This window comes from Sceloporus occidentalis, unplaced genomic scaffold (genome assembly GCF_023333645.1).
Source record: "Sceloporus occidentalis isolate IW3139 unplaced genomic scaffold, rSceOcc1.0.p SCAF_1, whole genome shotgun sequence".
Taxonomy (NCBI): Eukaryota; Metazoa; Chordata; class Lepidosauria; order Squamata; family Phrynosomatidae; genus Sceloporus; species Sceloporus occidentalis.
Genome location: NW_028316981.1, coordinates 188254751 through 188279535, shown reverse-complemented (window position 1 = coordinate 188279535; position 24785 = coordinate 188254751). Strand labels below are relative to the sequence as shown.

At 42.8% G+C, this 24785-nt stretch overlaps 1 long non-coding RNA gene across 2 annotated transcripts in view; it reads left to right on the top strand.

Moving 5' to 3' along the window:
- LOC149323104 (uncharacterized) overlaps positions 1-24785 on the top strand; it is a 43559-nt gene that overhangs the window by 5604 nt on the left and 13170 nt on the right. For both annotated transcript variants that reach the window (XR_016280054.1, XR_016280055.1), the window contains exon 2: positions 2554-2722. This is a non-coding gene — a long non-coding RNA (uncharacterized LOC149323104). The remainder of the gene's footprint in view (positions 1-2553; positions 2723-24785) is intronic.

Genomic DNA, 24785 nt, shown 5'->3' with positions numbered 1-24785 from the left:
TTTAGCGGGAAAAGCATTTGGGATAGATAGGCCTTTGGTTGGATATTGGATGGCTTTTAAAAAACATTCATGAGATGAAAAAACAGAATAATCATGGTACTTACAGTAGGCCCTTGATATTGGCTGGAGTTTGGTTTGAGGATCCCCCATGGATACCTAAATCCATACATGCTCAAGTCTCATTAAATACAAAGGCATGGTAAAATAGTGTCCCTTATGTAAAATGGCAACATCAAAGTTTGCTTTTGGGAATTTATTTTTAAAAAAACATTTTCAAGCCATGGATGTTTAAATTCATGGATAAAGAATCCATGGATAAAATGGGCCAACAGTATCTACTCACTTGTTGATACTTCTCCTAAAACCTAAATCATAGCTAGGAACTACAGCCGAGCTATAGATCCCAGCATTTCCCCAGCAAGCTTGCCTGGGCATTCTCAAGAGTTGGAGTCGGAAAAAGTAACTTTTCCAAGCTCTGGCCCAGAGCTACTCCTGCTTTCTCAGACAGATGCTATGTAGCTTTTGAGTGCCTAACAACATACTTGAGTTTAATTTTAGAGATCCTCACAAAATGTCACCTTAGTTCTAAAAACTTTTGCCTTGGGGGTAAAGTAGTTATATGTCCAAGACGAGGTTGGGGAGGGCAAAGATGGATATAATAGGTTGTCCATTTCTTAAGGTAAACTTCATCTTCATTTCAGTAAGGCATAAAATGATCAGTGAAATCATGTCTTAAACATTATGCCATTCATGGAATGCCACTTAGACAAAGCAGAAAAGTAACATTTCCTATCTGCCTCCCACCTTCACCTCCCCAACCCATCTCTGCCTGTTCTCCAATGCTCTGTTGTTTCCTCGGGCAATATATGTGAACACCTTCACTGGTATCTCCAGTGCAGTGAGCCCTTAGTATCTACTGGGGTTTGGTTCCAGGACCACACATGGATACCAAAATCCATGGATGCTCAAGTCCCATTAAATACAATGGCATAGTCAAATGGTGTCCCTTCTATAAAATAGCAAAATCAAAGTTTGCTTTTTGGAATTAATATATTTTTAAACTAGTTTCAAGCCGTGGATGATTGAATCCATGGATACAGAATCTGTGGATACAGAGTGCCAAATGTATTGCCTAGCTCTGTAGCAGTGAAGCCATTAGAAGATCAGCTTCTCTTGACAGAGCAAGAGAACCAGAGGGGGGCAAAGGCAGGGGGGATGTGGCTACAATAACATTTACGGGTTGACGATGGAACATATAACAGCTCACATAAGCCAGCAGAATCAGCCTGGATCCCCAGATAAGACATCTAGTAAAACCAGACCTAACCTGACTTTTTCAACACCTACCTGCAGTCCAGACCATGACTTCACAGAAAGCTGTTCTGTATTCCATCAGCATGTGAGGTGCCAGTTCTGGGTGGCTTAGTGGACCTAATTGGTGTCTGTTCTGCATCTCTTGGGAACTATTGCGGCATCACCTATAAAAAGTGAACGATTCAGTTGTGGTTTGCAGTGAACAACAAACATCTCTTAGTGAATACAAGTGTTAGAAAGGACTCCTCTATGAAATCAGAGACCACTGGCAGCACTATTAAACTCCACCAAGTTAATGGCTCCAGTACAACATTATTAATTTTTTCTGTGTGAATTTATAAATCCAGATGGAGATCCATGATTCTTTCCAAGGTCTACATCACCAGCACATTCTCCAAAGTTTCCAGGAACTGATCCATCCACTGGTTCAGAAGATATACAGATACACACACAGGGATATTTGTACATCAGAATGCTTGCTTTTGTGGTTGGCCCTCCAGAGTAAACAGGTCATGGTGGCCTCTTGGGAAATTGATGTCCCATTTGGGTTATGCCACCTGCCTCTGTGTGTGAGTGAGAGAGAGGGAGGGTTGACTCCAGTAAATTCAGATTATGTTAATGCCAAGGCTACATAAATAGCAAATGTCTTCTACTTGTGTCAGGACCACGAACATACACTATGTCCTCCCAGAATATTTCCCAGATATTTAAGAATTACTCCTAGTTTCTTCACTTTCGATCCCCAACTATAGATGTATATATCTTGGGCTCCTCTAAACCTAATTTGGTAAATAATTTTGCTTCTCTCATTAGCAGCTGGATGAAACCAGTCTGCCAACCTGTACCATATAAGCAGAAAAGGAGGGGCTGACTCCCAGGCATCCACAGCAATGTTTCACAAGCAATCAAGCAGGATAGCTTGGAACTTTCATTTTCCTCCCCTTGAATTGTGCAAACCCACTTCTTCCATCTTTCCCATATGCTGTCCCAACATGCCTTTATAATAGTAATAATAATAATTACAAAATATTTTTATCCCGCCTCTCCCATCGGATTGAGGCGGCTTACAACATCAATAAAATACAATAAATACAAAGTAAAACACATTATTCCTCCCTCTCCCTTTCATGAATTACTTCTTGGAAGTGTTATAAGGGAACCAAGTTGAATAGTGGGGGGGATCCGGTCAACATCTAAAGTGTAGTGAGTCAATTTTCTAATCCTTTATACCCCTCTCAGAGGCCTCTGGGCTCAAGGAAAGCCAGGAGTGGATGGGGAGACCCCCAGGAACTAAAGGCAGAGCTGGTAGAAACAGCCTGAGAAGAGCTTGTTGTTGGCTAAGCTTCCGCAGCTGACACCTGGGAGGCTACAAGTAGGAATTTCCTTCTGATGCTGGGGAGTAGCAGAGGTGAGTCAGATCAACTGTATTTTAAGCTTTGAAAACACCTTACCAGTAAATGTGCTTCTGGGGAGATATCTTGTCCTGGTAGAAATATATCAACTGATTGTTGTGACGCTATATATCAGTGTTTCCCAAAGTGGATGACACGCTCTCCTCCCACGAGGTGATGGAAAGAGTTAGGGGGACAGTGAGGGAAAAGGGGCTGGTAGGGGGCCTTTCAGTTCAGGTTTTGATGCACAAGAAAGACAATGGGAACCAGAAGCCTTTAGGACCATGGTGGGAAGAGAGTTGCATGAAACTTCTCTTCAGGGTGCCTTAAAACCACAACACAGCCTCACTGATCATTTAGTGGGGTCTGTTTCTCTTTGCCTGCCTGCATGAACTTATTCCCTTAGTTGCATCTTTCACTGGTGGTGGTGGTGGTTGGGAAACTCTTGCAAGGCTTGGGCAGAGAAAAAGGGATGCCGACTACCCCTCTGCCCGGCTAAGGTGCCGGTGGGTGCGGCGACAAGGGCTTGCACATGTGAGTAACTGAACTTGCAGAGATGCAGTTTGCAGAGAGTTAAGAAAACGGTGTCTGAATGACCCGCCAAAGGCTTCTCGTTCTCACTGGCTTTGGCTGGAGGGATGGCATGGGTGAGAGGCTTCTTGGTTGCTGTTCAACCAGCTTACTCAGTTGCTGCTCCCAGGATGACCAAGTGCAAAGAGAGCACTGACCAAGATGGGTTGTTTTGAATTTGCAGTGAACAGTAGACCTAATATCAAGAAATATGTGTGGGGATGGTGGCGCTAGGGTCATTGTGCAAATCTACAGCACTATATAAATAAAGCATAATAATAATAATAATAATAATAATAATAATAATAATAATAATAATTGACCAAGACAAAAGGGGGTGGTAGTAAGAAAAAGTTTGGGGACCATTGCTATATATAAACACTCTCTGACTTCAAATAAAAAGATGGAAAGCAGGCAAGACCTGGGAAGTTGCATATCATAGAGTTCTCAACCCCCTCCCTCAAATTAATTAATTGCTTTTATAATGAAACATTATAGAAGTAATAATTTGTTGTTGTTGTTTGGGTTCTTGAAACTAACTACATTGGTCACTCTTCGTTACTTTAAAAAAAATTAATACTGTAATATCAATTAAAAATAACCAACCAAGAGCTGATCCAGGAGAACAAACTATACATCTTGATGCTTTCTCCATATAGTCTTCATTTTGCCAGTTATCCTGGCAAATACCACCAACAAGATATCATGTGTCATAGAATCATAGAGTTGGAAGAGACCACAAGGGCCATCCAGTCAAACCCCCTGCCATGCAGGAAGTCTCAGTCAAAGCATACCCAACGGATGGCCATCCAGCCTCTGTTTAAAGACCTCTAAGGAAGGAGGCTCTACTATACTCCAAGGGAGTGTGTTCCACTGTTGAACAGCCATTACTGTCAGGAATTTCCTCCTAATGTTGAGGTGGAATCTCTTTTCCTGTATCTTGCAGCCATTGCTCTAGGTCCTAGTCTCTGGAGCAGCAGAAAACAAGTTAGCTCCCTCTTCAATATGACTTCCCTTCAAGTATTTAAACAGGGCTATCATATCACCTCTTAACCTTCTTTTCTCCAGGCTAAACATCCCTAGTTACTAAGTTGTTCCTCATAGGGCATGGTTTCCAGACCCTTCACCATTTTAGTCGCCCTCTTTGGACACGCTCCAGTTTCTCAACATCCTTTTTTAATTGTGGTGCCCAGAACTGGACACAATATTCCAGGTGGGGCCTGACCAGAGCAGAGTACAGTGGCACTATTACTCCCTTGATCTAGACACTATACTTCTATTGATGCAGCCTAAAATCGCATTGGCCTTTCTAGCTGCCGCATCACACTGTTGACTCATGTTCAGTTTGTGGTCTACTTGGACTCCCAGATCCCTTTCACACGTAGTTTCATTCAGCCAGGTGTCCCCCATCCTATATCTGTGCATTTTATTTTTCTGCCCTAAGTGTAGTACCATGCATTTCTCCTTGTTGAAATTCTTTTTGTTAGCTTTGGCCCAGCTTTCTAGACTGTTCAGGTCATTTTGAATTTTGATCCTGTTCTATGGGGTATTAGCTACTCCTCCTAATTTGGTGTCATCTGCAAATTTGATAAGTATGCCCCCAATTCTTTCATCCAAGTCATTGATGAAGATGTTGAATAGCACTGGGCCCAGGACAGAGCCCTGTGGGACCTCACTGGTCACTTCTCTCCAGGATGAAAAGGAGCCATTGGCCGGTTACAGACCGGCACTTTAGTGCGTGACGAGCACGCACTAGGGTTACAAAAGGGCGGTGCTTCCGCACCGCCCTAACCCTAGTGCGTGATCGTCATGCACTAAACGGCGGCGGCCCTTCCATACGGCCGCCGCCGTGAGGACATGACGTCCGCGCCGCCTCTAGACGGGGCGGCGTGGACGTGACGTCCTTGCTCCGCGCCAGGGCGCTTAGTGCGCCCTGAACACGGAGCAGGAAGGAGCTCCGTTTCGGAGCTCCTTCCTGGTTTAGTCCGCTGGGCGCAGCCTTCAGACAGCTGCGCCCAGCGGACTAAAAGAGAAAGGGGCCAAGCGCCCCCTTTCTCTTCTCCCCGCCGCCGCGGGGTGTCCTTGGGGCTTGAAGCCCCAGGGACACCCCTTTTCAGGCTGCGGGGAAGCAGTGTTTTGCTGCTTCCCCGCAGCCTGAAAAGCGGCGGATCGGGGCCTCAGCGGCTGCCGTTCTGGTCACTGAGGCCCCGATACTCCGGGGGAAGGGGCGGGTCCAGACCGCCCCAAATGGGCGGTCTATAACCCGCCATTGTTGAGCACCCTTTGGGTTTGACTGGTCAACCAATTACAAATCCATGTAACAGTTACCTTGTCTAGCCCACATTTTACAAGCTTGTTTGCAAGAATGTCATGGTGAACCCTGTCAAAGGCCTTACTTGAAATCAAGATATACTATATCCACAGCATTCCCTTCATCTACCAAGTTGGTAATTTTCTCAAAAAAAGAGATCAGGTTTGTCTGGCATGACTTCTTTCTCTGAAACCCAAGTTGACTTTTTGTGATTATGGCACTGCTTTCTAGATGTTCACAGACTCTCTGTTTAATGATCTGCTCTAGAATCTTTCCTGGTATTGATGTCAGACTAACTGGATGATAATTGTTTGGATCCTCTTTTTTCCCCTTTTTGAAGATGGGGACAAAGTTTTCCCTCCTCCAGGATATGTGCCATTTTCTTTGCAACTCATAATTAATAAATGTGTGCCATCAGTCATAAAAATGACCAGCTTGTTAACCTAGTCCTTTGGTTCTTATTTGCCTCATGATCAGAGCCATGGGTTCTAGAGACTATAGTGTTTTCCATCATTTGTTGACTAAAAGTGTTTTAGTTGATTTCCAGGCGGTGACTACTTCATGTTGGACTGCTATCCAGGAACAGGTAAATAAAATTTGATGGTGTAAACCTCCTTCTATGTGCCTAAATACCCCAAGACACCACATCCCATCTGATCTTAAAAATTAAGCAGGTTCAGCCTTGGTTAGTACTTGGATGAGAGACCACCAACAAAGGATTCCTTGCCTAAGAAAGCCCTATGAGATTAATGAGGTTGCTATAAGTTGAAGGCAATGTGAAGGCACAGACACACATACAAACAAAATTCCTTCTCCTACTATGCTCCCCCACCATGTATAGGGATCATAAGACCAATCATGGCAGTTTTATTATTTAGTTGCTTTGTAATTTTACTTGCTACCTGGAAGACATCTGAGCAAAATTCTCGTGTGTGTGGACATAACAACCACCATGTGTGTAAAAATGTGCCCACATAATCACTCCCTCACAACACATAGTATCTGTGCATAGATTTAGCTTGCCTTTAGGTTGCCGTTGTGTTGTTGTTGTTGTTGTTGTTGTTGTGTGCCTTCAAGTCATTTTAGATTTATGGCAATCCTAAGGACCCTATCATGGGATTTGCTTGGACAATTTGTTCAGAGGAGGTTTGTCATTGCCTTCCCCTAAGGCCCAGAGCATGACATGCCCAAGATCACCCAGAGGGTTTTATGGATGAGCTGGAAATCAAACCCTGATCTCCAGAATCATAGTCAAACCACTGTGCCACACTGGCTCTACCAATGATCTGTTGTTTTAAAACATGTATTCTCCCAGACTTTGGCTGAGATTGACCATAATGGAGTCATACTCCACAGATTGTCCCATAATGTTGATATTGTCATTAGGTTTTGGTCCTACTCACTTGTATGGTGGAGCCCTCCAGTTTTGTGATGTTGGATTTTCATATCAATGCCCATATATTTAACTTTTCAAGTGATGATTTCCAAGAATCTGGTTACAGGTCTTTGTTTTAGAATTTTAAAGAACTGAATTGCTATAATTGAAACCAACTGAGAGTAACTCTTGATCTGCTCCTGGTTTTAAGTATTCTCCTGTTATACACATCCATTAATTTATATATATCCTCAGACTATTTTTCTCTCTTAGATAACCTTAGGTTTTAAAAATGTGAATGTTACAAACCAGTGGCCTGTGGGACAAAGCATGCTCTCTTCCCATCCACTTTGTTCTCTGTTAACACCTGCAACAGAACACAAGCCAGCATTTGAACTGTGTGATCTTCATCCTTTAGTGACGCCACACTCCAGTAGTTACACAGCAAAATTAATGAATCTATCATTGATTAAGTTACAGTTGTTATATAAAGTAGTTGTTATAAAACCTTCATTGCTAGGAAAAGGAAAGAATTAAAATTAACTTGCGCTATGTACCTTGAGCATGGTGTAGTAGTTTGAGCATTGGACTCTGGAGATTAGGGTTTGAATCCCTACTTGGTCATGGAAACCCACTGAGTGACCTTGGGCAAGTCACACTCTCTTAGAGTAAGACAAAAGCAAACCTCCTCTGAACAAACCTTACCAAGAAAACTCCATGATAGGTTTGCCTTAGAATTGCTGTAAGCCAGAGGATAGAGATAACTTTCTCCAGCGCTTAGAAATGTTTCTTTTTTGGACCATGACTCCCAAGATACCCCAGCCAGCATCATCACAGATGCCACTGGCAAAAAAATTCTGGGACGTGTAGTACAAGAGATTCCCAGAATACAAGAGATGTTTGGCTTGGATTTCTTGCTATGTGTTCCTCTGTGAAATAGCTTTCTTCCATCTGTTTGTCATCCAGATACATTGGGCCATAACCTTCATGGCCACAATGGTTGGACAGTCCAATACATCTGGAGGACACCATGCTGAAGGTGGCTGATGTAAAGCAGAGTATCTACTGGTAGCATTATATAGGCTTTCATTGGCTGCATCTGCACTGCAGAAATAATCCAGTTTGACACCACTTTAACTGCTATAGCTCAATGCTATGGAATTCTGGGAACCGTAGTAGCCACAACAAACTACATGTATTCTCAGAATTCCATAACATTGAGCCATGGCAGAATTCCATAACATTGAGCCATGGCAGTTAAAGGGGCGTCAAACCAGATTATTTCTGTAGTGCAGATGAAACCTCAGTTCTTTCTAATACAGACAAAAAATTTCTCTGTTCTTTTCCTGTGAATGTATAATCATTCTATTCATGCATGTGAGGAAGTACCAGAAAATGGAAGGTAACCTTAAAGTTTTCAAAGGCAAAAAGAAGTAGAAGGGGGGGAAAGAAACCTAAACCTAAGCAAGTGATCCAAACAGCCCAATGATATTCAGTGGCCTGAATTCTTGACTGCCAAGTGGATGGGTACTGGAATGGAATTGAGTGCACTGAGACTTGATAAAGCAGAATACAAGGAGCAGGGAAGAAAAGACACACAGAGGTTTAAAAAGTAGACAGAACTGCTTCATTGTCTGGATAAGCCATTTCCTGGTTCATACAGTGAAGCTATTTTAAAATGTCCCTGGGACAGAAATGAGAGCTGCTGATAAAAGGAGAAAGTAAAGATTTCACAGTTCACCCCACATCCCACAAAACATTTCGGTAGGGGAACAAGCCAGAATGGAAAGGGGAGGGCTGGAATGACTGTAGCCTTGAACCGAAATCCTCTGTCCAACAACCATTTCTTCCTGAGCCCTTGTTATCATTCCTGCTATTTCCAACATATGAGTGCCATTGCATAACTACCAGCCCAAATAGTACCAGCCACACGCAAGAGATAAGAGGCAACAGACTTGGAGGATTCCTGAAGTTTGTATAACTACAAAAATATTGAGGTGGGGGAAAATCCTATCAAGTAGAAACCCAAAACTGTCCAATGAAGACAAATCATGATGAGTGGGAACAGAATGCTGACTACGGGGGAGGAAAACAGAAGCCCTTTCACATTACAAAATTATATTGCTATGATTCCCCTTTAAGTGCCATGGTTTCATCGTATGAAACCCTAGGATTTGCAGTTTGAGGAGGGGGATTTCAAATCAGTCACAAAGGCATAGAATCTCGCCAAACATGCCAGTCCCATGATTCCACAGAAATGTATCCATGGCAGTTAAAGAGGAATCATAGCACTATAATTCTGTAGAGCGGAAGGGCCCTAGATGGGGGGAAATGAAGCAGAGTATTGGGGAGGAAGGCATGGCTGATTGACAGGAATAGCAAACAGAAAGCACTCCAAAGTACAACATTTTCTTTCAGGTCCAACTGCTAGCATAACCTAACCAAACTACCTATCATCCACCTAACACATACATGTGTACACATATACACACCAGTTGGTTTGTGGTCTGTCGCACATGAAAGAAACAAAAGTGATGGAACTGAACTAATCATCTTCCTAGAACAGCACCAGTTAGAATAGATGGCCTTTCCCTTCTCTTACAAAGCTATCACCACCTTTTCTTTCCCTTACTAGATTAAAAAAAGAAAATTACAGCATCAACATATTAATAGTCAAGTTTTTGATAGGCTTTGAAAACAATTCAAAATACAGTGGGCCTTTGGTATTCACTAGGGTTGGGTTCAAAATCTATGGTTGCTTAAGTTCCATTAAATACAATGGCATAGTAAACTGGTATCTCTAATATAAAATGGGGAAATCAAGGTTTGTCTTTTGGAATATATATATATATATATATAGAATACTGGATATTTTTTGAATATTTTCAAGCTGTGGATGCTTGACACCATGGATAAAGAATCTGTGGATATGGAGGGCCAACTGTATGTTTGTCCAGGGACAATAATGACACCAGTAGAAACAAATATAAACACCCTGGACAATGGGTTTTATTGTGCCACTGAATAATTCTGTTTCAATTTCAATTGCCTGACCTTTGCCTGGCATTAACTAGATTGGCACTGGCAATTTTGAGATAGCATTGCACTGACAACTTCCAGATAGATGGCTTTAATTTAAGACATATAGCAGTTCCGGATGAAAGGCAGCCCTTTGCATACACTATTTATTACTTTTTCCAAGACTGACCTAAGCTGTTAATTTTTAGGTGATGTTTTCCAGTTAACAGTAATAATGTTTCCATGTTCTTCATCTTAAAAAATATTACACTGTATTCAAAAAATGTCCACAGAGGAGTGACAGGGAAGACACATCGGTCACTTGTTTTGACCACAGAAAACACAGAAGAGATGAAAGGCAAATTAAAGCTTTTGCTGTGCCAGGGATTGGGATGGGGATAGAACTACCGGTAGTCAGCTGAGAGGGAAGGTAGTAAGGGGGGACACTTGCTGGAACTGTCAGGGACCAAGAAGTTCTAAACATTAACCTAAGATGAACAGATTTTGTTGTTGCTCCTGCTGCTGTCTGCCTTCAAGTCATTTTGACTTATGGTGACCATTATGGGGCTTTCTTGGCACAATTTGTTCAGGGGCGGTTTGCCACTGCCTTCCTCTGAGGTTGAGAGCATGTGACTTGCCCAAGGTCACCCAATCGATTTCATGGCTGAACTTGGAAGTGAACCCGAGTTTCCAGAGCCATAGCCCAATGCTCAAACCACTATGCCAAACTGACTCTACCAATGATCTATTTTTAAAAGATGTATTTTCTCAGACTTTGGTTGAGATTAACCATAAAAAAGCCATACTCCACCATTCGTCTCATAATGTTGCTGTTATCGTTGTTTTGGGATCCTGCTCCCTTATGTGGTGGAGCCTTCCAGTTTTATCATATTGGATCATGGGGTTTTCTTGGCAAGATTTGTTCAGAGGTGGTGTGCCTTTTGCCTTCCTCTGAGGCTGAGAGAGTTTGAGACTGAGGCTTCATTCCCACTACAGAATAAAATGGTTTTTGAATCGAGTCGATGAAGAGATTTAGTGCCTAATAGACATTCACACTATTCAAGCAGCGACTGAACCTTACCTGTTTCAATTTAATCTACTTTGCGTTCACATTCATCAATGAATCGATTCAACATGGAGTCACATCACAGGGCTGATTGTGCCACAGGGAACTGATTCATATCTGCAGCTCGTTCACACTAGCACTGAATTGATTCATTGGAAAAGATGCAGGTAATTCAGCGGATCTGGAAGAAGCACTTTAAATGGGTTTAGCGCTGGGGCCCCATCAGGGAATTGGCACAAGTGTGGACAAGGGCCATTTAAACTGTTTCAGATCCGCTTGCAAACCAGTTTACTATGTAATGGGAATGAGGTCTTCAAGTGGGACTGAAAGACTGGATTTTCATGACCAAGCAGAGATTCAAATACTGTTTTCCAGAGTCATAATCCAATGCTCAAGCCACTACAGATGTTAACAAGGCCCTCTTGCAGTTCTGTTATGGCCCTGTGGGATTGTGCACATGGCCAACTCCATTTCTCTATTAATTCTTTTGTATAAGTGTTTTGTTTTTCTCCATTGAGAAAGTCTGAAATGCATTTCCTAAGGGTTAGGCATGGGCAGTAAGAGCTTTCAGCTTAAAACATTCTGGTATTATTAACCTCATCCTTTCGTCATTGACCCCAACCATCTCTTGACTCCATCCCAAAAACATTTCTCTATAACTGAATTCATCCCCCACTTGATCTGAAAAAAGCTCCCCACCCTTGCCCTATATGGAAGCTTTCCAGATCTTTGTGACTGAGGTCTGCTAGCTATAGCTACATGATAAAGAAAGAGAGGAGGTGTATGGGAGAATGAGAAGTCAAACTAGAGCAGTTGAGTCTAGAAGGAAGGAAGGAAGGAAGGAAGGAGTACAGTTCAAAAGAAGAGTCATGTTAGTCTGGAAAAATCAATATCCAAAGGAACCTTGTAGCACCTTTGAGACTAACTGAAAGAAAGAAGTTGGTAGCATGAACTTTCATAGACTTAAACCTACTTCATCAGATGCATGTTTTTAATGGAAAGTGCATGGTACCAATCAGTTAGTCTCAATGGTGTTACAAGATCCCTTTGCATACATGTAATACAAGGAGCACACAGCACTGTGTCTACTTCTGTTGCCTCCTAAGGAGCCATACCCCCCTTCTTTAAATCAACCTGGAAGAGTCCACAGTCACTTGTGCAAGTATTGTTGCACACGTCTCTACTCTCAGCACAAAACACACAGCCAGCCAAAGCTGCTTCAGACTCTGCCATACATGGAGAATGTGGGTATGCTGGGATCTCCACATCCAATGAAATCCCCTGCATTGAGCCCTGAAGAAAGGGCACTACCTTTCCTTTTGTGATGCCACATTGTGTGGTTGGCAAGCCGCCCCATCCTCTCCCTGACTCCAAGTATAAAAAGTGCTCTTATTAGGCATTCCTGGATGGTGACAGCCGCCATTCCTAATCCTCCACTATACTGGAGCTACTGCCACAGTAGAACTGATGTCATAGCTTTGGCTGCGCAGCAATTTGCAAGACCGTGAGACAAAGAACATCCACAAAACAGTTTCATTTACAGACTGCATGCCACTGTCTAAGAGACACTGTCTAGCCCATTGCCACATGCCACAGCATCAGGTTGTTAAAACGACACTCAAAAGGAGATGGCGTTCAAGAAACATAAGCCACAAGAGAACCAATGGGTGCTTTTTATTTATAAAGAATGGCATTCTGATAGAGATGTCTAGTCAGTGGAGTCTGGTGGCTGTGATGGAGAGAGAGAGAGAGAGAGAGAGAGAGAGAGAGAGAGAGAGAGTGTAGAATCCACTCTGGATTCTAGTATGAACTTTAAAAAGTTATCCCCCAAATATATGTTGGTACAGCACCTTAGACAGCTCCTTTAAATTCCTAAAACCAGGAGGAAACACTCTGGTCCCCTGCATCAAGAGACACTGGGCCCAACCTACCACCCTGCAAAATTCAGTGAGTGTCAAGGCTTGAGGTCTAGAGGCAAGCCGTTGGGCCAGGCATGAGGGCAGTACCTGCCATTCCCAAGCAGCTGCCAGGGCCCAAATGCCCTGGCAGAGCTCACCTGTGTAGATGCCCGGCCCCACCTACCTGACCATTGGGGCAAGGCCTTTAGTTGGAAACAGCATCTGGATCCCAAATGCTGGCTGCCGTTTGATATTTCCTATAGTCCCTTTGACCAATTTTACATCTGAGCACTGTAGGGAAGTGTACATTTCCCAGGGTTTTCTTCACACTGATCCCAAGTCAGTGCATGGGAACCATGGGAGCACAACATTGCTCACACTGAGGAACTAAGCCAGACTCAGAAGCTTTATAAAGACTAGCTATCCGGCATGGTCTGAGTGTTGGACTAGGATTCTGACTAAACAGGTATGAGAGCCAGCATGATGTAGTGGTTTGAGTGCTGGACTGCCACTCTGGAGACTAGGGTTCAAATCTCCACTCAGCCATAGAATCCCCTGAGTGAATTTAGGCAAGTCACACTCTTTCAGCCTCAGAGGAAGGCAGTGGCAAACACCTTCTGAACACTTTTTTCCAGGAAAGCTCCATGATAGGTTCGCCTTAAGGTTGCCTTAAGTCATAAACAATTTAAAGGTACATAACAAGAAATCATTGTTGAATTACTACCTGCAGTACCACCTTCTGGCCACAGAGCAAGACTGTAGTCTCCTTCAGAGCTGCCCTGGCAGTGCAATGAATAAGGTGTGCATTTGGGCCCTAAGATTTTGCCCAAAGCCCCAGTCTGAGAGCCACTCCTTTCAGCATAAATGTGAGAGGAATTTCCATTGATTTGGAACTGCACAAAACAAACCTATGCAAATCTAAACACCTGATTTAGGACAGACTTTAAAAAGGAACATCGGAATGTGCATGTTGCAAACTGATCACGCCAAGAAATTCTTAAGTTGCTATTTCTTAATGGAAAGAAGTTAGTCACATGGCTGAGAGCACAAAGCAGCCAACATGTCAGTGACTCACACCTCCTGGGTTTTTTGTTTTTTTTTTTGGGGGGGGGGGTCCTTTCTACCAGTTCTGTTGGGAGCACCACCCCACCTTGCCAGAGGCCACATCTGCTGGCCCCATCAGCAGTAAAAGGAGGAGTGCAAAGCTTCCAGGGAAAGCCTAAAAAGGAAAAAGGGACTTGGAGACTGAGCAGGCATTGACAAAGCGAACAAACTGCATGGTGGGAGATGGAGACTATAGGGCAGAATCTGCCCTATATATAGATGTAGTTTTGTTTACATATATAAGAAGTATGTTTGCCTAAGTGTAGTCTTTTTTATATGAGTCTGCAGTCCTATATCATGTGCAAAACCATATCATGCTGTATGCAGTTGTTGTTCTTAAATATGTTTTTACAGAGTCCATAAGAGTAGCAACATGAATTTGAGGCAGAAAGAAGGCCGGAAGTACTATGGTGAGTGGGCACACCAGTGAAATCTGTAAAATAATCTGATGATACCAGATTTTCCCTCTTCCAAAGGGGAAGATGCTGGATTGCTTTGTCTCAGTGGAATCTGTGGACAAGTGGGAAAGACCTCTTTGAAATTTATGAAGATATGTACATATATGTACTACAGATGATTTACAGAACTTTAAAGCAGATGATGAGACTGTTGTACTTTGACCATATCATGAAAAGACATGGCTTACAAGAAAATGCAATAATGCTTGGTCTGGTTTTCATACTTTTATGCAGTAGGTAAACAGGAATCATAGAATTGTAGAATTGAAAGAGACTACAAGGGCCATCCAGTCCTGCCATGCAGGAAGATCACATTCCGGATAGACAGACTCAGTCAAGGAAGCTACAGTCCTACGTCTGGAAGGCCTGAGCAGGCTGTTATTGATAGGGTGATTTGTAGGTCTCTCATTCATAGGACTGCCATGGGTTGAAGTCAACATGATGGCAAGTAATAACAATGCCTATGGAAAACAATACACTTTTGAAAGTGATAGAGAATGACATTACAAGATAGGAACAAAATTCAAAGGACCTTGATGAACTAGAAAATTGGTCTGAAACAAGTACAATGGAGTTCAACAAAGACAAATGCAAAATTCTACATTTAGCCTATACAAACCAAATTCACAGATATTCACAGATAGAACAACATTATTGTTGCGTGCCTTCAAGTCATTTCAACGTATGGCAACCCTAAAGCTAACCTATCATGGAGTTTTCTTGGCAAGTCTTTGTTCAGAGGAGGTTTGCCATTGCCTTCCCCTGAGGCTGAGAGGTTGTGACTTGCCTAAGGTCACCCAGTGGGTTCTAATGGCTAAACAGGAAATTGAACCCTGGTCTCCAGAGTCACAGTCCAACAATCAAACCACTATGCCCATGGCCGCAAACCTATGGCACGTGTGCCCTCTCTGGCACACGAAGTCATTTCTGAGGGCACAAGGAGAGAAGGGAGTGCAGGGGAAGAGGAGGAACAGGCACTCCTGTTTGTACTCTTCCTCTGCACTCCCATCTCTCTATAGGCCCTCAGAAATGGCTTCGTATGCCAAAGATGGCACACGTGCCATAGGTTTACCACCATGGGCATAGTGGTTTGATTGTTGGACTGTGACTCTGGAGACCAGGGTTCAAGTCCCCATTTGACCTTCAGCAGTATCTGGGGAAGTTCCACCCCCAAAAGTCACCCCACCAACCCACCTTGGCACCAGCTAACACCCGTTACTTTTGAGTTTGAGCACTCGGTCTCTAAAAGGTTCACCATCAATCCCTGCACTATCCCATGCTGTATACCTTTTCATAGTATATATGAAAAGGACTTTAGAATTATTGTCGATCACAAACTGAACATGACACAGTAGTATGGTGTTGCAGCAAAGAAGTGCAACTAGTATTTTAGATTGTATGAATAGATCCATGGTTTCTAAGACAAGGGAAATAATGGCCCCATTGTATTCTGCGCTCATCAGGTCTCATCTGGAGTACTGTGTTCAGTTCTGGGTGCCTGATTGTAAGAAGAATATAGAGAAGTTAGAGTAGGTTCAGAGAAAGGCAATAAGAATGCTACAAGGTATGGGGAACAAAATGTATGAGGACAGATTGAAGAAGCTGGGCATGTTCAGCTTAGTGAAGAAAAGTCATGAAAGGGGGGGTGACATGATTGGTTTCCTTAAATACTTCAAGGAGGGTCAGGCTTGTTTTCTGCTGTCCCAGAATGTAGGAGTAGGTCTAAGTTACAGGAGGTTTAAGTTTCAGGAGGGTAATTTGATTGACCAGTAGAAGGAACATCTAGAGTAAGAACAGTTTAGCAACTGAAACAGTTACCTAGAAGTATAGTGGGGTCTCTTTCCTTGGACGTCTTCAGACAGCTACCTGCTGGAGATGTTCTAGGTGAAGTTCCTCCATTGAGCATGGAGTTGAACTTGATGGCCTTTGAGGCCCTTTCCAACTCTGTGGTTCTGTGATGGAAGAGATGCAAATAAAAGAGATGGGAAAAGTAACATTTTTCATATCTACAAATGTACAAAAATGGCTCTTATTGTACTTTGTAGAAAAAAGGGTATTATTCTGCATATTATTTCCCACCTAAAATTCACTCACAGGAAGGGGGAAAGTCCACTAGTGTGCAAGGCAGATGTTTGACTCATACTTTACTAGGATCAGATAACAAAGAGGTTAATTGCTTTAGAAGTCCTTATGTTTCTTCCTTCTTATGATGTGTGATCCGTAACTTCATAATGTGTGTAAATAGACAGACACAGAGAAAGAGAGACACAACACTTTTTTTTTCTCATTTCAGCACAGGTGCACAGACCATTTGTGGGGTTATGTACACACAGATGACCATAAGCATGCCATCTGAGTCCATGTGTTTTCATGCACAGGCCCATGTGTGCTTGCTGTGGAGGCACAAGGCGTGCAAACCAACCTGCTGAATGCTTCTCGCAGCGGCCCATGGCTGCTGGCGTCAGGAGCTCCTCTTAAGTAACATCCATATGCCTTCAGTTATCCCAGGGACAGATCTGCCTCTTCTCCCTGAGACCCATCGGGAAAGAAGAGGAGGCAAGCATGTGCGTGTGTGTATGTGTGTGTAGGGGGAGAAACTGCACTCCAGATGGCTAGAGCCGGCTGCATTTGTAGTACAAGCCTCAACTCCAACAGATGTGCCAGGATGCCATATTGCAGACACAGATGTAGGAGTCAAGTGCTCTGTGAAGACATTACATCTTCTTTGGGAAATGAATTAAAACACACACACACATGCACACATATACTTGTTGTGAGCGAAAATATCATTCTAACTGTGCTGGGCTCTGAGGCAAGAAATCTGCAGTCTCTGCACAGGTTGGGGAGTTAAATAAGTTCCCTTTGATTCCTCCGTGAGTACCACTCCCCCATGATAGAAAGCGTTTCAGGACATTTTGGATGCCATCCGCTCAGGATTTGGGGAGGCAATTAAAAGCATTAAAAGAGTTTTCAGCAGTATGCAAGCACTCTTCTTTCTTCTCTTCCTCCTCACTCTTGGTAAAAAAAAAAAACAGCTAATGAAGGATAAGCATTTGGCTGGGAAAGATCCAGGCATTTGGGCTCAACCCAGACTGCTCAGAGATGGCCAATTAAATGCATCCATGATTTCCATTGTTTAAGTGAGAGAAAGGGTATATACAGTGTGTATAATATATAGAGAGGGGGGGGGAGGGAGGGAGGGAGAGAATGAATAGATGACAGATAGATAGATAGATAGATAGATAGATAGATAGATAGATAGGGAAAAGGGATATATATAGAGAGGGGGGGAAGAGAGAGAGAGAGAAAGGGGGATTAGAGAGAGAGTGTAAAGGAGATTTTATAGAGAGAGATGTAAAGGTCTGATCAAATGCTTTCATGATCTATATTGTTTAAGTAAGAGAAAGATATGCTCATACACACACACATCACTGCTCTATGCCATGCTATATACCTTTTCATAGTATACTGTATATGAAAAGGACTTTAGAATTATTGTTGATCACAGTTGAACATGACACAATACTATGGTGTTGCAACAATGAAGTGCAACTAATATTTTAGGCTGTGTGAGAGAGTGTATCTCTCCCCCCCTCCACAATATATTTTGTGTTTATGTGTGCATACCTTTCTCTTACTTAAACAATGCAGATCATGCAAGCATTTTATTTGCTATCTCAGAGCAGCCTGGGTCGACTGTAATGCTGGAGTGGGAAAATCAGAAGCTCTGGCACAGTTGCTGTGTCTGCCATGGGCTTCCAGTGTTGCCCTCAGCAAAACACTGGTGCCCCCCTGCCCCGCCATTTTTGGCTAAAAAACAGCTCAACATCTCCCCCAGTGGCAGCAGATTGTGCGATATGAATGTATCCCTGGAGTACAGATGAGATCCTGTATCAACCATTCTTTGGGCAGAGGTAGGATGACCTACTATCAAATCCATGCCCAGGGCAATTATGTGTGTGAACTGGGTCATGAAATCACAATGGCTAACATCCCAAAGATTGAGCCCAACCAAGCTAAGAGGGTGGACAGATGAAAAAAGAAAACAGAAAAAGGTCATCCTTCCATTGCAATTTACAAGCCTCTTTTCATATTACAGTTTAATAACAAAGGATAATGAATCACTTCTATCCAGATATGAAAGACATTGAGAAACAACAATGGTACACACCGTTAACAAGCTGGACATCACTTTTGTCACTTGTGCTGCTGGTTCTTCTTTCCCATCTGAATCATTTTTACTTGTTAAACATCATCAGTTCTGCAAGCCTGCCCAACTCTGGTTTATGGAGATTATCTTGAGTATTTACTCATCTTCTACCTCTTGCAGTATTTCTTGATTCTACAAAATCTGTTAATTCAATAAATGTAAAATCCCCTCCTTCCAAACTCCTGATGGAAATAATGGTGACAACTTGCCATCAGATACATGCTCTCTATACTTCCATACTGCCAGTTACCTTTCTAATTATTGTCTTATAAACTGATAGTCTCAATCAGAGATTCCCCAAACTGGATTCCCAGGTGTTGTTAGATTACAACTGTCAGCATCTTTGACTAGTTTCTGAGAATTTTCCAACAATATTTAAAGACTAAGGTTTGGAAATTGCTGCCCTAGTCCATGCTTCCTCAATTGGGACTGGTATTGGGAGATATTTGCCTCCTATACATGTGCTATGTGCCAGATTGGTATAGTGTTTGAGTGTTGCACTAAGACTCCAGGAGACCAAGTTTAATCCCTACTCAGACATGGAAAATCTCTGGATAACTCTGGGCAACTCGCAGTAGAGCAGTGCTTCTCAATTATTTTCTGTCATGCCCCCCTAGGAAGAAGAAAACATTTCGCGCCCCCCGCGCAACTGTAAATAGTATCATTTGTCTATAAAATTGTTATAAGTACACCTCTGCATAACAGAGCCTCGCGCCCCCCTTTACGGAGCGTCGCGCCCCCCCTGGGGGGCCCGCCCCACTATTTGAGAAAGGCTGGATTAAAGGAAGTCAATGGCAAACCCGCTCTGAACAAATCTTGCCAGGAAAATCCAATGATACAGCCCCCATAAGTCAGAAGTAATTTGAATGCAAATAACAACATCACGTGCTACATTTGCTTTTGTCTCCCACATGTAAGCCTTTAGGTGATTTAACTAGCTAACTAACTTGTATAATGCAAACCCATGATGCAAGCAACACCTGCTTGTCCCAGGGATGAATTTACTTCAAATTTTTCAAAGCAAAAGAAGAAAGAATAGGTCTGATGTCACCAGCCCACCCCTTTGTCTTATTTCCCCACTTCCTTCTTTTGTAGGATTGCCTGGTTTCTAAGTTTCAGGATCCTGGGTGTAAGGAGTAGGTTGGAGAACTGTATGTTGGGCAAATCAAAGGGTGAAACCTAATGAAAAAAAGGCAAAGTCTACCATTTATGCCCATTGTGGGCTCTGCTGTGATGTGAAGGGATTCAAACCTCTTGTCACACAATGGAAATCAAAAGCCCAGATTTGAGGCAGCCGAATGGTCAAACATCACAGAATACATAAGTGCTCCAAAATGAGCAGACTTCATACAGTTCAACACATAGCATCTGCCATAATGATGCCAGGGGCACCAGACCACTCTTTGCAGTTGCTTTCCCATCTCTTTTTATCTGGTTAATCTATCAATTAATTGCTTACTTTATGTATACTCTGCCTTTTTCCTAAAATAAGTACTCAAGGCTGCTTATACATAAGAAGAAATACAAATAAAAACAAATGTAGCTAACAAAATACCTCCCCAATCAAGATTAAAATAATTTTAAACTGTCTGTAGAATTAAAACTATTTAAATGATAAGAAGTGTAGCATAAAAGTATTATTATTATTATTATTATTATTATTAACCTTTATTTATGAAGTGCTGTAAATTTACACAGCGCTGTACATACAATCTTTTTAGTTAGACGGTTCCCTGCCCTCGGGCTTACAATCTAAAAAGACATGACACAGAAGGAGAAGGGAGTGGTGGAGGGAAAGGGTAAGAGGTCCAGCAGTTCCTCTCTACCTCTGAGGCCTGGACCAAGGAAGATGGACTGGAGGGAGGGCTTGGCTTCATAATCGATGGTTAATCTTCTTCCAGGGAAAAGTACATGCTGAAACAGAGACCTGTTTACAAGTAAAATAGTCATTTCTCAAACACCTGTTGGAATAGAAAAGTCTTAACTTGGTGATGAAAGGACAGGAATAAGGGAGCCAGTCTAACGTCTCTAGGAAGGGAGTTCCAGAGTTTGGAACAACCACTGCGGAGGCCCTCTTCTGCATTCCCACCAAAGCTGCCTGTGAAGGTGGTGGGGTTGAGAGAAGTGCCCAATTGCAAAAAAGACTCACTTTCACAATGCAGAGCAGTACACTGAAACACCACATATTACCACACCCCAAGTTCAAACACTGATCATACTGCATGCCATCAAGTGGAAGAAACAGGTGGACTGCTCAGCTCAAGACAGGTACCGCCTTTCAAAAAGGAACACCTAGAAGGCACCAGTATGAACCTAGGAATTCTTTTTTGGTCTTCCTTCATCTCCTTGCTGGAAACATTCCCTGTCTGGCCTCAGGATCTCAGGAGGGAGATCCTGAGGCCAAGGCAGTTTGAGTGTGGCTCATCCAGGGCAGCACATGAAAAAAAAACAGCCCTCAAAGAGGATGAAGGCATCAAGAGAGAACCATTAAGTTCCACCTGTGTTCAGTGACCAATCCTCTTGAACTTTGGTCTGTGAGGCTCCCATGCTTACTGAATAGAAAGATGAGCAGGGAGGAAGGGAAACAGACTTGTGAGAAGGTAGAGGTTGATAAAAGAGCCATCAGTTTTGGTAAGTTCATGAACATAAGTAACCATATAATATTGTTCAAAGAGTCCTCCTCTGTCAGTGAGGCTACCATGAAAGGAGTGACAAGGTAGGCTTGGAAGGACCATGGTTGTGGCACTGGCACAACATGTTCTCCACAGGAGGAGAGGTGAGTGGAACTAGCCCTGTCCCATCAGGTCATGGAGGGGCAGAGTCAAGAAGGTGCCTAGGGTTAAAATAATACTGCCCACAACCTTCAGAAAGATGTGTTCATGTCATAGGGAGATGGGGCAGTGGGAGATTCAAGGCTGATGGAACTGGAAACAAGAAATGGAGGGAAAAGGGAATGAGCTGGGGAAATCCCACTAACCCAACAAATCTCCACTTTCCCACATGCCAGGTACAGGAGCATAGAGTGCCATCTAAACACAATCATGAAAAACATTTCCCTTAGCTTCAGCATCAGTCATGGTTCTGCCCGACCCTGCCCCTGCCATTTTGCTAAATCTGTTTCCAACCTTGCCTGCTATGGGGGGTTGTGACAAACATGCAGTTCTCCTTTCCATGCTTGGCTGGGCCCAGTGAGTGCTGTGATTGACTTGAGGATCGTGGAAATGACTGGCTGATGGACACAACTCTTTTGTCAAACCCTCATTGGAAGAATCCTCCAGAACTCATCCAAATTTGAGGATGGAAAGGAATTGGCTGCCCTTGCAGATCCAGGACCATCAAGTGTACAGGAAGCTCCAGACCTGGACAGAGAGACCATGACCCCAAATTTGGAGGAGACGGCTGGATGACTTCTCAGTCCACAGAAATAAGGTGCTGAGCCCCACAGAAGGTCTCCTCATTGGTAGTGGCCACCACTGGAGCATGAAATCTCTTTATGATTAAGCCTCTGCTCTCAAGAATACGTAGGACAGAAAGTTTAACACCTGAGTCTTGGATGTGGTTTCTAAACAGCAACATGTCAGCTTCAATCTGGCCCAAATTTTGTGCTTTTTTTTGAGCTCAAGATCCTGCCTAGTGTTCCTACAGCCTTTGTAGCATCCGATTCTTGCTATGACTGATCTGCTGATGCCCAACATTGGACTTCGTTGTGGCTTTGCCTTTTTCAATACCCTTCATCACTTGCTGCTCTAGAATGGACTCATTATATCCTAGATTACTATTTGACTTTGGCTCTTTTTCTCAGGGTTTACCAAACTCTTACCAGACTATTTCAACCCTGGCTCTGTTCTTGGACTCTGCCTTGAGAGACTTTCCTTGACTGCTATGTCTGTGGGTTGTGGGTGGCTTTACTAGCATTGACTCTGGCCTGTTACACCCAACTATGCATGATTTGAGTGGGGTGGGTGTTATATCTTGGCTGTATGTGGCAGCCCCTTTCTGGCCAGAGGGACTTTGATATCATATAGTGCTTATAAGGTTAGAGCTGGCTTAGATCCCTTCCTCTCCTTCCATCTAAAGTCTGAGTTTAGAATTGTACCATTAATCAACCTCAATATATATACCAAGGGGATGCAGTGGCTTAGTGGTTAAGATGCTGACTCTGATGATCAGATCGGCAGGTTGGCAGTTCGAGGCTCAAGCACCACATGACAGAGTGAGCTCCCATCACTAGTCCCAGTTTCTGCCAACCTAGCAGTTCAAAAGCATGTAAAAGTGCAAGTAGATAAATAGGTACCACTTTGATATAAAGGTAACAGTGTTCCATGTGCCTCGGCATTAGTCATGTTGGCCACATGATCACGGACTCATCTTTGACAACGCTGGCTCCCTTGGCCTAGTAATGGAGATTACTCCCTACAGTCGAACATGACAAGACAATAATGTCATAGGGAAAACCTTTACTTTTTTATATACACACACACACACACACACACACACACACACACACACACAGAGTCAGCTTCAGTGGCAGCTTCTTTCAGATGTCAATATCAAGTACAGTTGGCCCTCTATATCTATGGATTCTTTATCCACAGATTCAAGCAGCCACGTCTTCAAAATATTCAAAAATATATATATTATTTCCAAAACACAAACCATGATTTTGCCATTTTATATAAGGATCACCATTTTACTATCCATTATATTTAATGGGACTGAACATCTATGGATTTTGGTATTTATGGTGGGTCTTGGAACCAAACCACAGGGGATACCAGGAGCCCACTGTACAAGGGCACCCTGATCAATCTGGAGCATGGTTGTAGTGGGAGAAAAGGGTTAAAGCTCCTCTTTCCCCCACCACAATCCTAATGGTGAGACACATGGGGTAAATGGATTCGCTTTTTAAAAACAAGTCATGTACGTGCTAATGGTATGGATAACGTGATGTGCAGCTTTGCCCAAGTATAGTCCAACAATAATGGGCAAATGTTTTAAACGCTGTTTTTGGTAACTGTATTAAAGAATGGAGCAACTTATGCTAATTACAACACAACTCCAAGAGAGTTGTTGGTTATTGTGAAACTCTGAAATTACATTCTAAACAATGGTTAGGAAGTATTATTATTTATAGCACTTTCATGCAAATGTCAATGTATGTGAATGATATTTAAGAAACAGAACAGTTCTTCTTGGCTCTTATCCTCAAACCCCAGGGAGTCTTCAGTTACAGAATATTTTTTTAAATTAAATTAAATTAAAACATGCATATCAACTAAAGCCGGCTATTAAAGGCATTTATGGTTATGATAAGCAGACATGCTCCTGGGCTATGGCAAAGGAAGGCCCAGTAGGGCTCCTATAACTTTCATATTTGTACACAAGAGGAAATGTTGGCAACTGTTTTTCTTCATGCAGGGACAGAAAATCTGCTTCTGCTGAAACCCACTTCTGTACAGAGGGCTCCTGCCCTCCTTTGCATCTGATAATCCTTTCCAAGTCACTTGGTGACGTGGCTGTGCCACTATGATGTGTGTGTGTGTGTGTGTGCATGCGCATGCGCATGCCTGCACACATGCAGTCACATGCATGCATATTTGCTTTCTTTTTTAGCAATCCTACTTTCTCAGTGTGGTGTAGTGGTTTGAGCACTGGACTATGACTCTGGAGAACAGGGTTCAATTCCCCGCTCAGCTATGAAAACCACTTGGTGACCTTGGGCATGTCACTCTCTCTCGGCCTCAGGGGAAGGCAGTGGCAAACTTCCTCTGAACAAATATTGCCAAGATAAAGTAATTGGTTAATTTTAAGATAACCATAAAAGCACACAACAACAACAACAACAATAGTTGCAGCATATATGTTTAGAAGAGCATGTTCTATAGCATGACCATAGAAATATTGTGCCAAACTTGGGAAAGATACAAGAACGGGCAATCAAAGTCAAGCAGAACTCTACAAGGAAAGACTAAAATACTGTGACTAAACTAGACATTACTTGGGTTGCCTCATAACCAACAATGTCAGTTGTTTGTGAGTTCTTAAAAGTTTCATAACAGGTAGTGGGAGA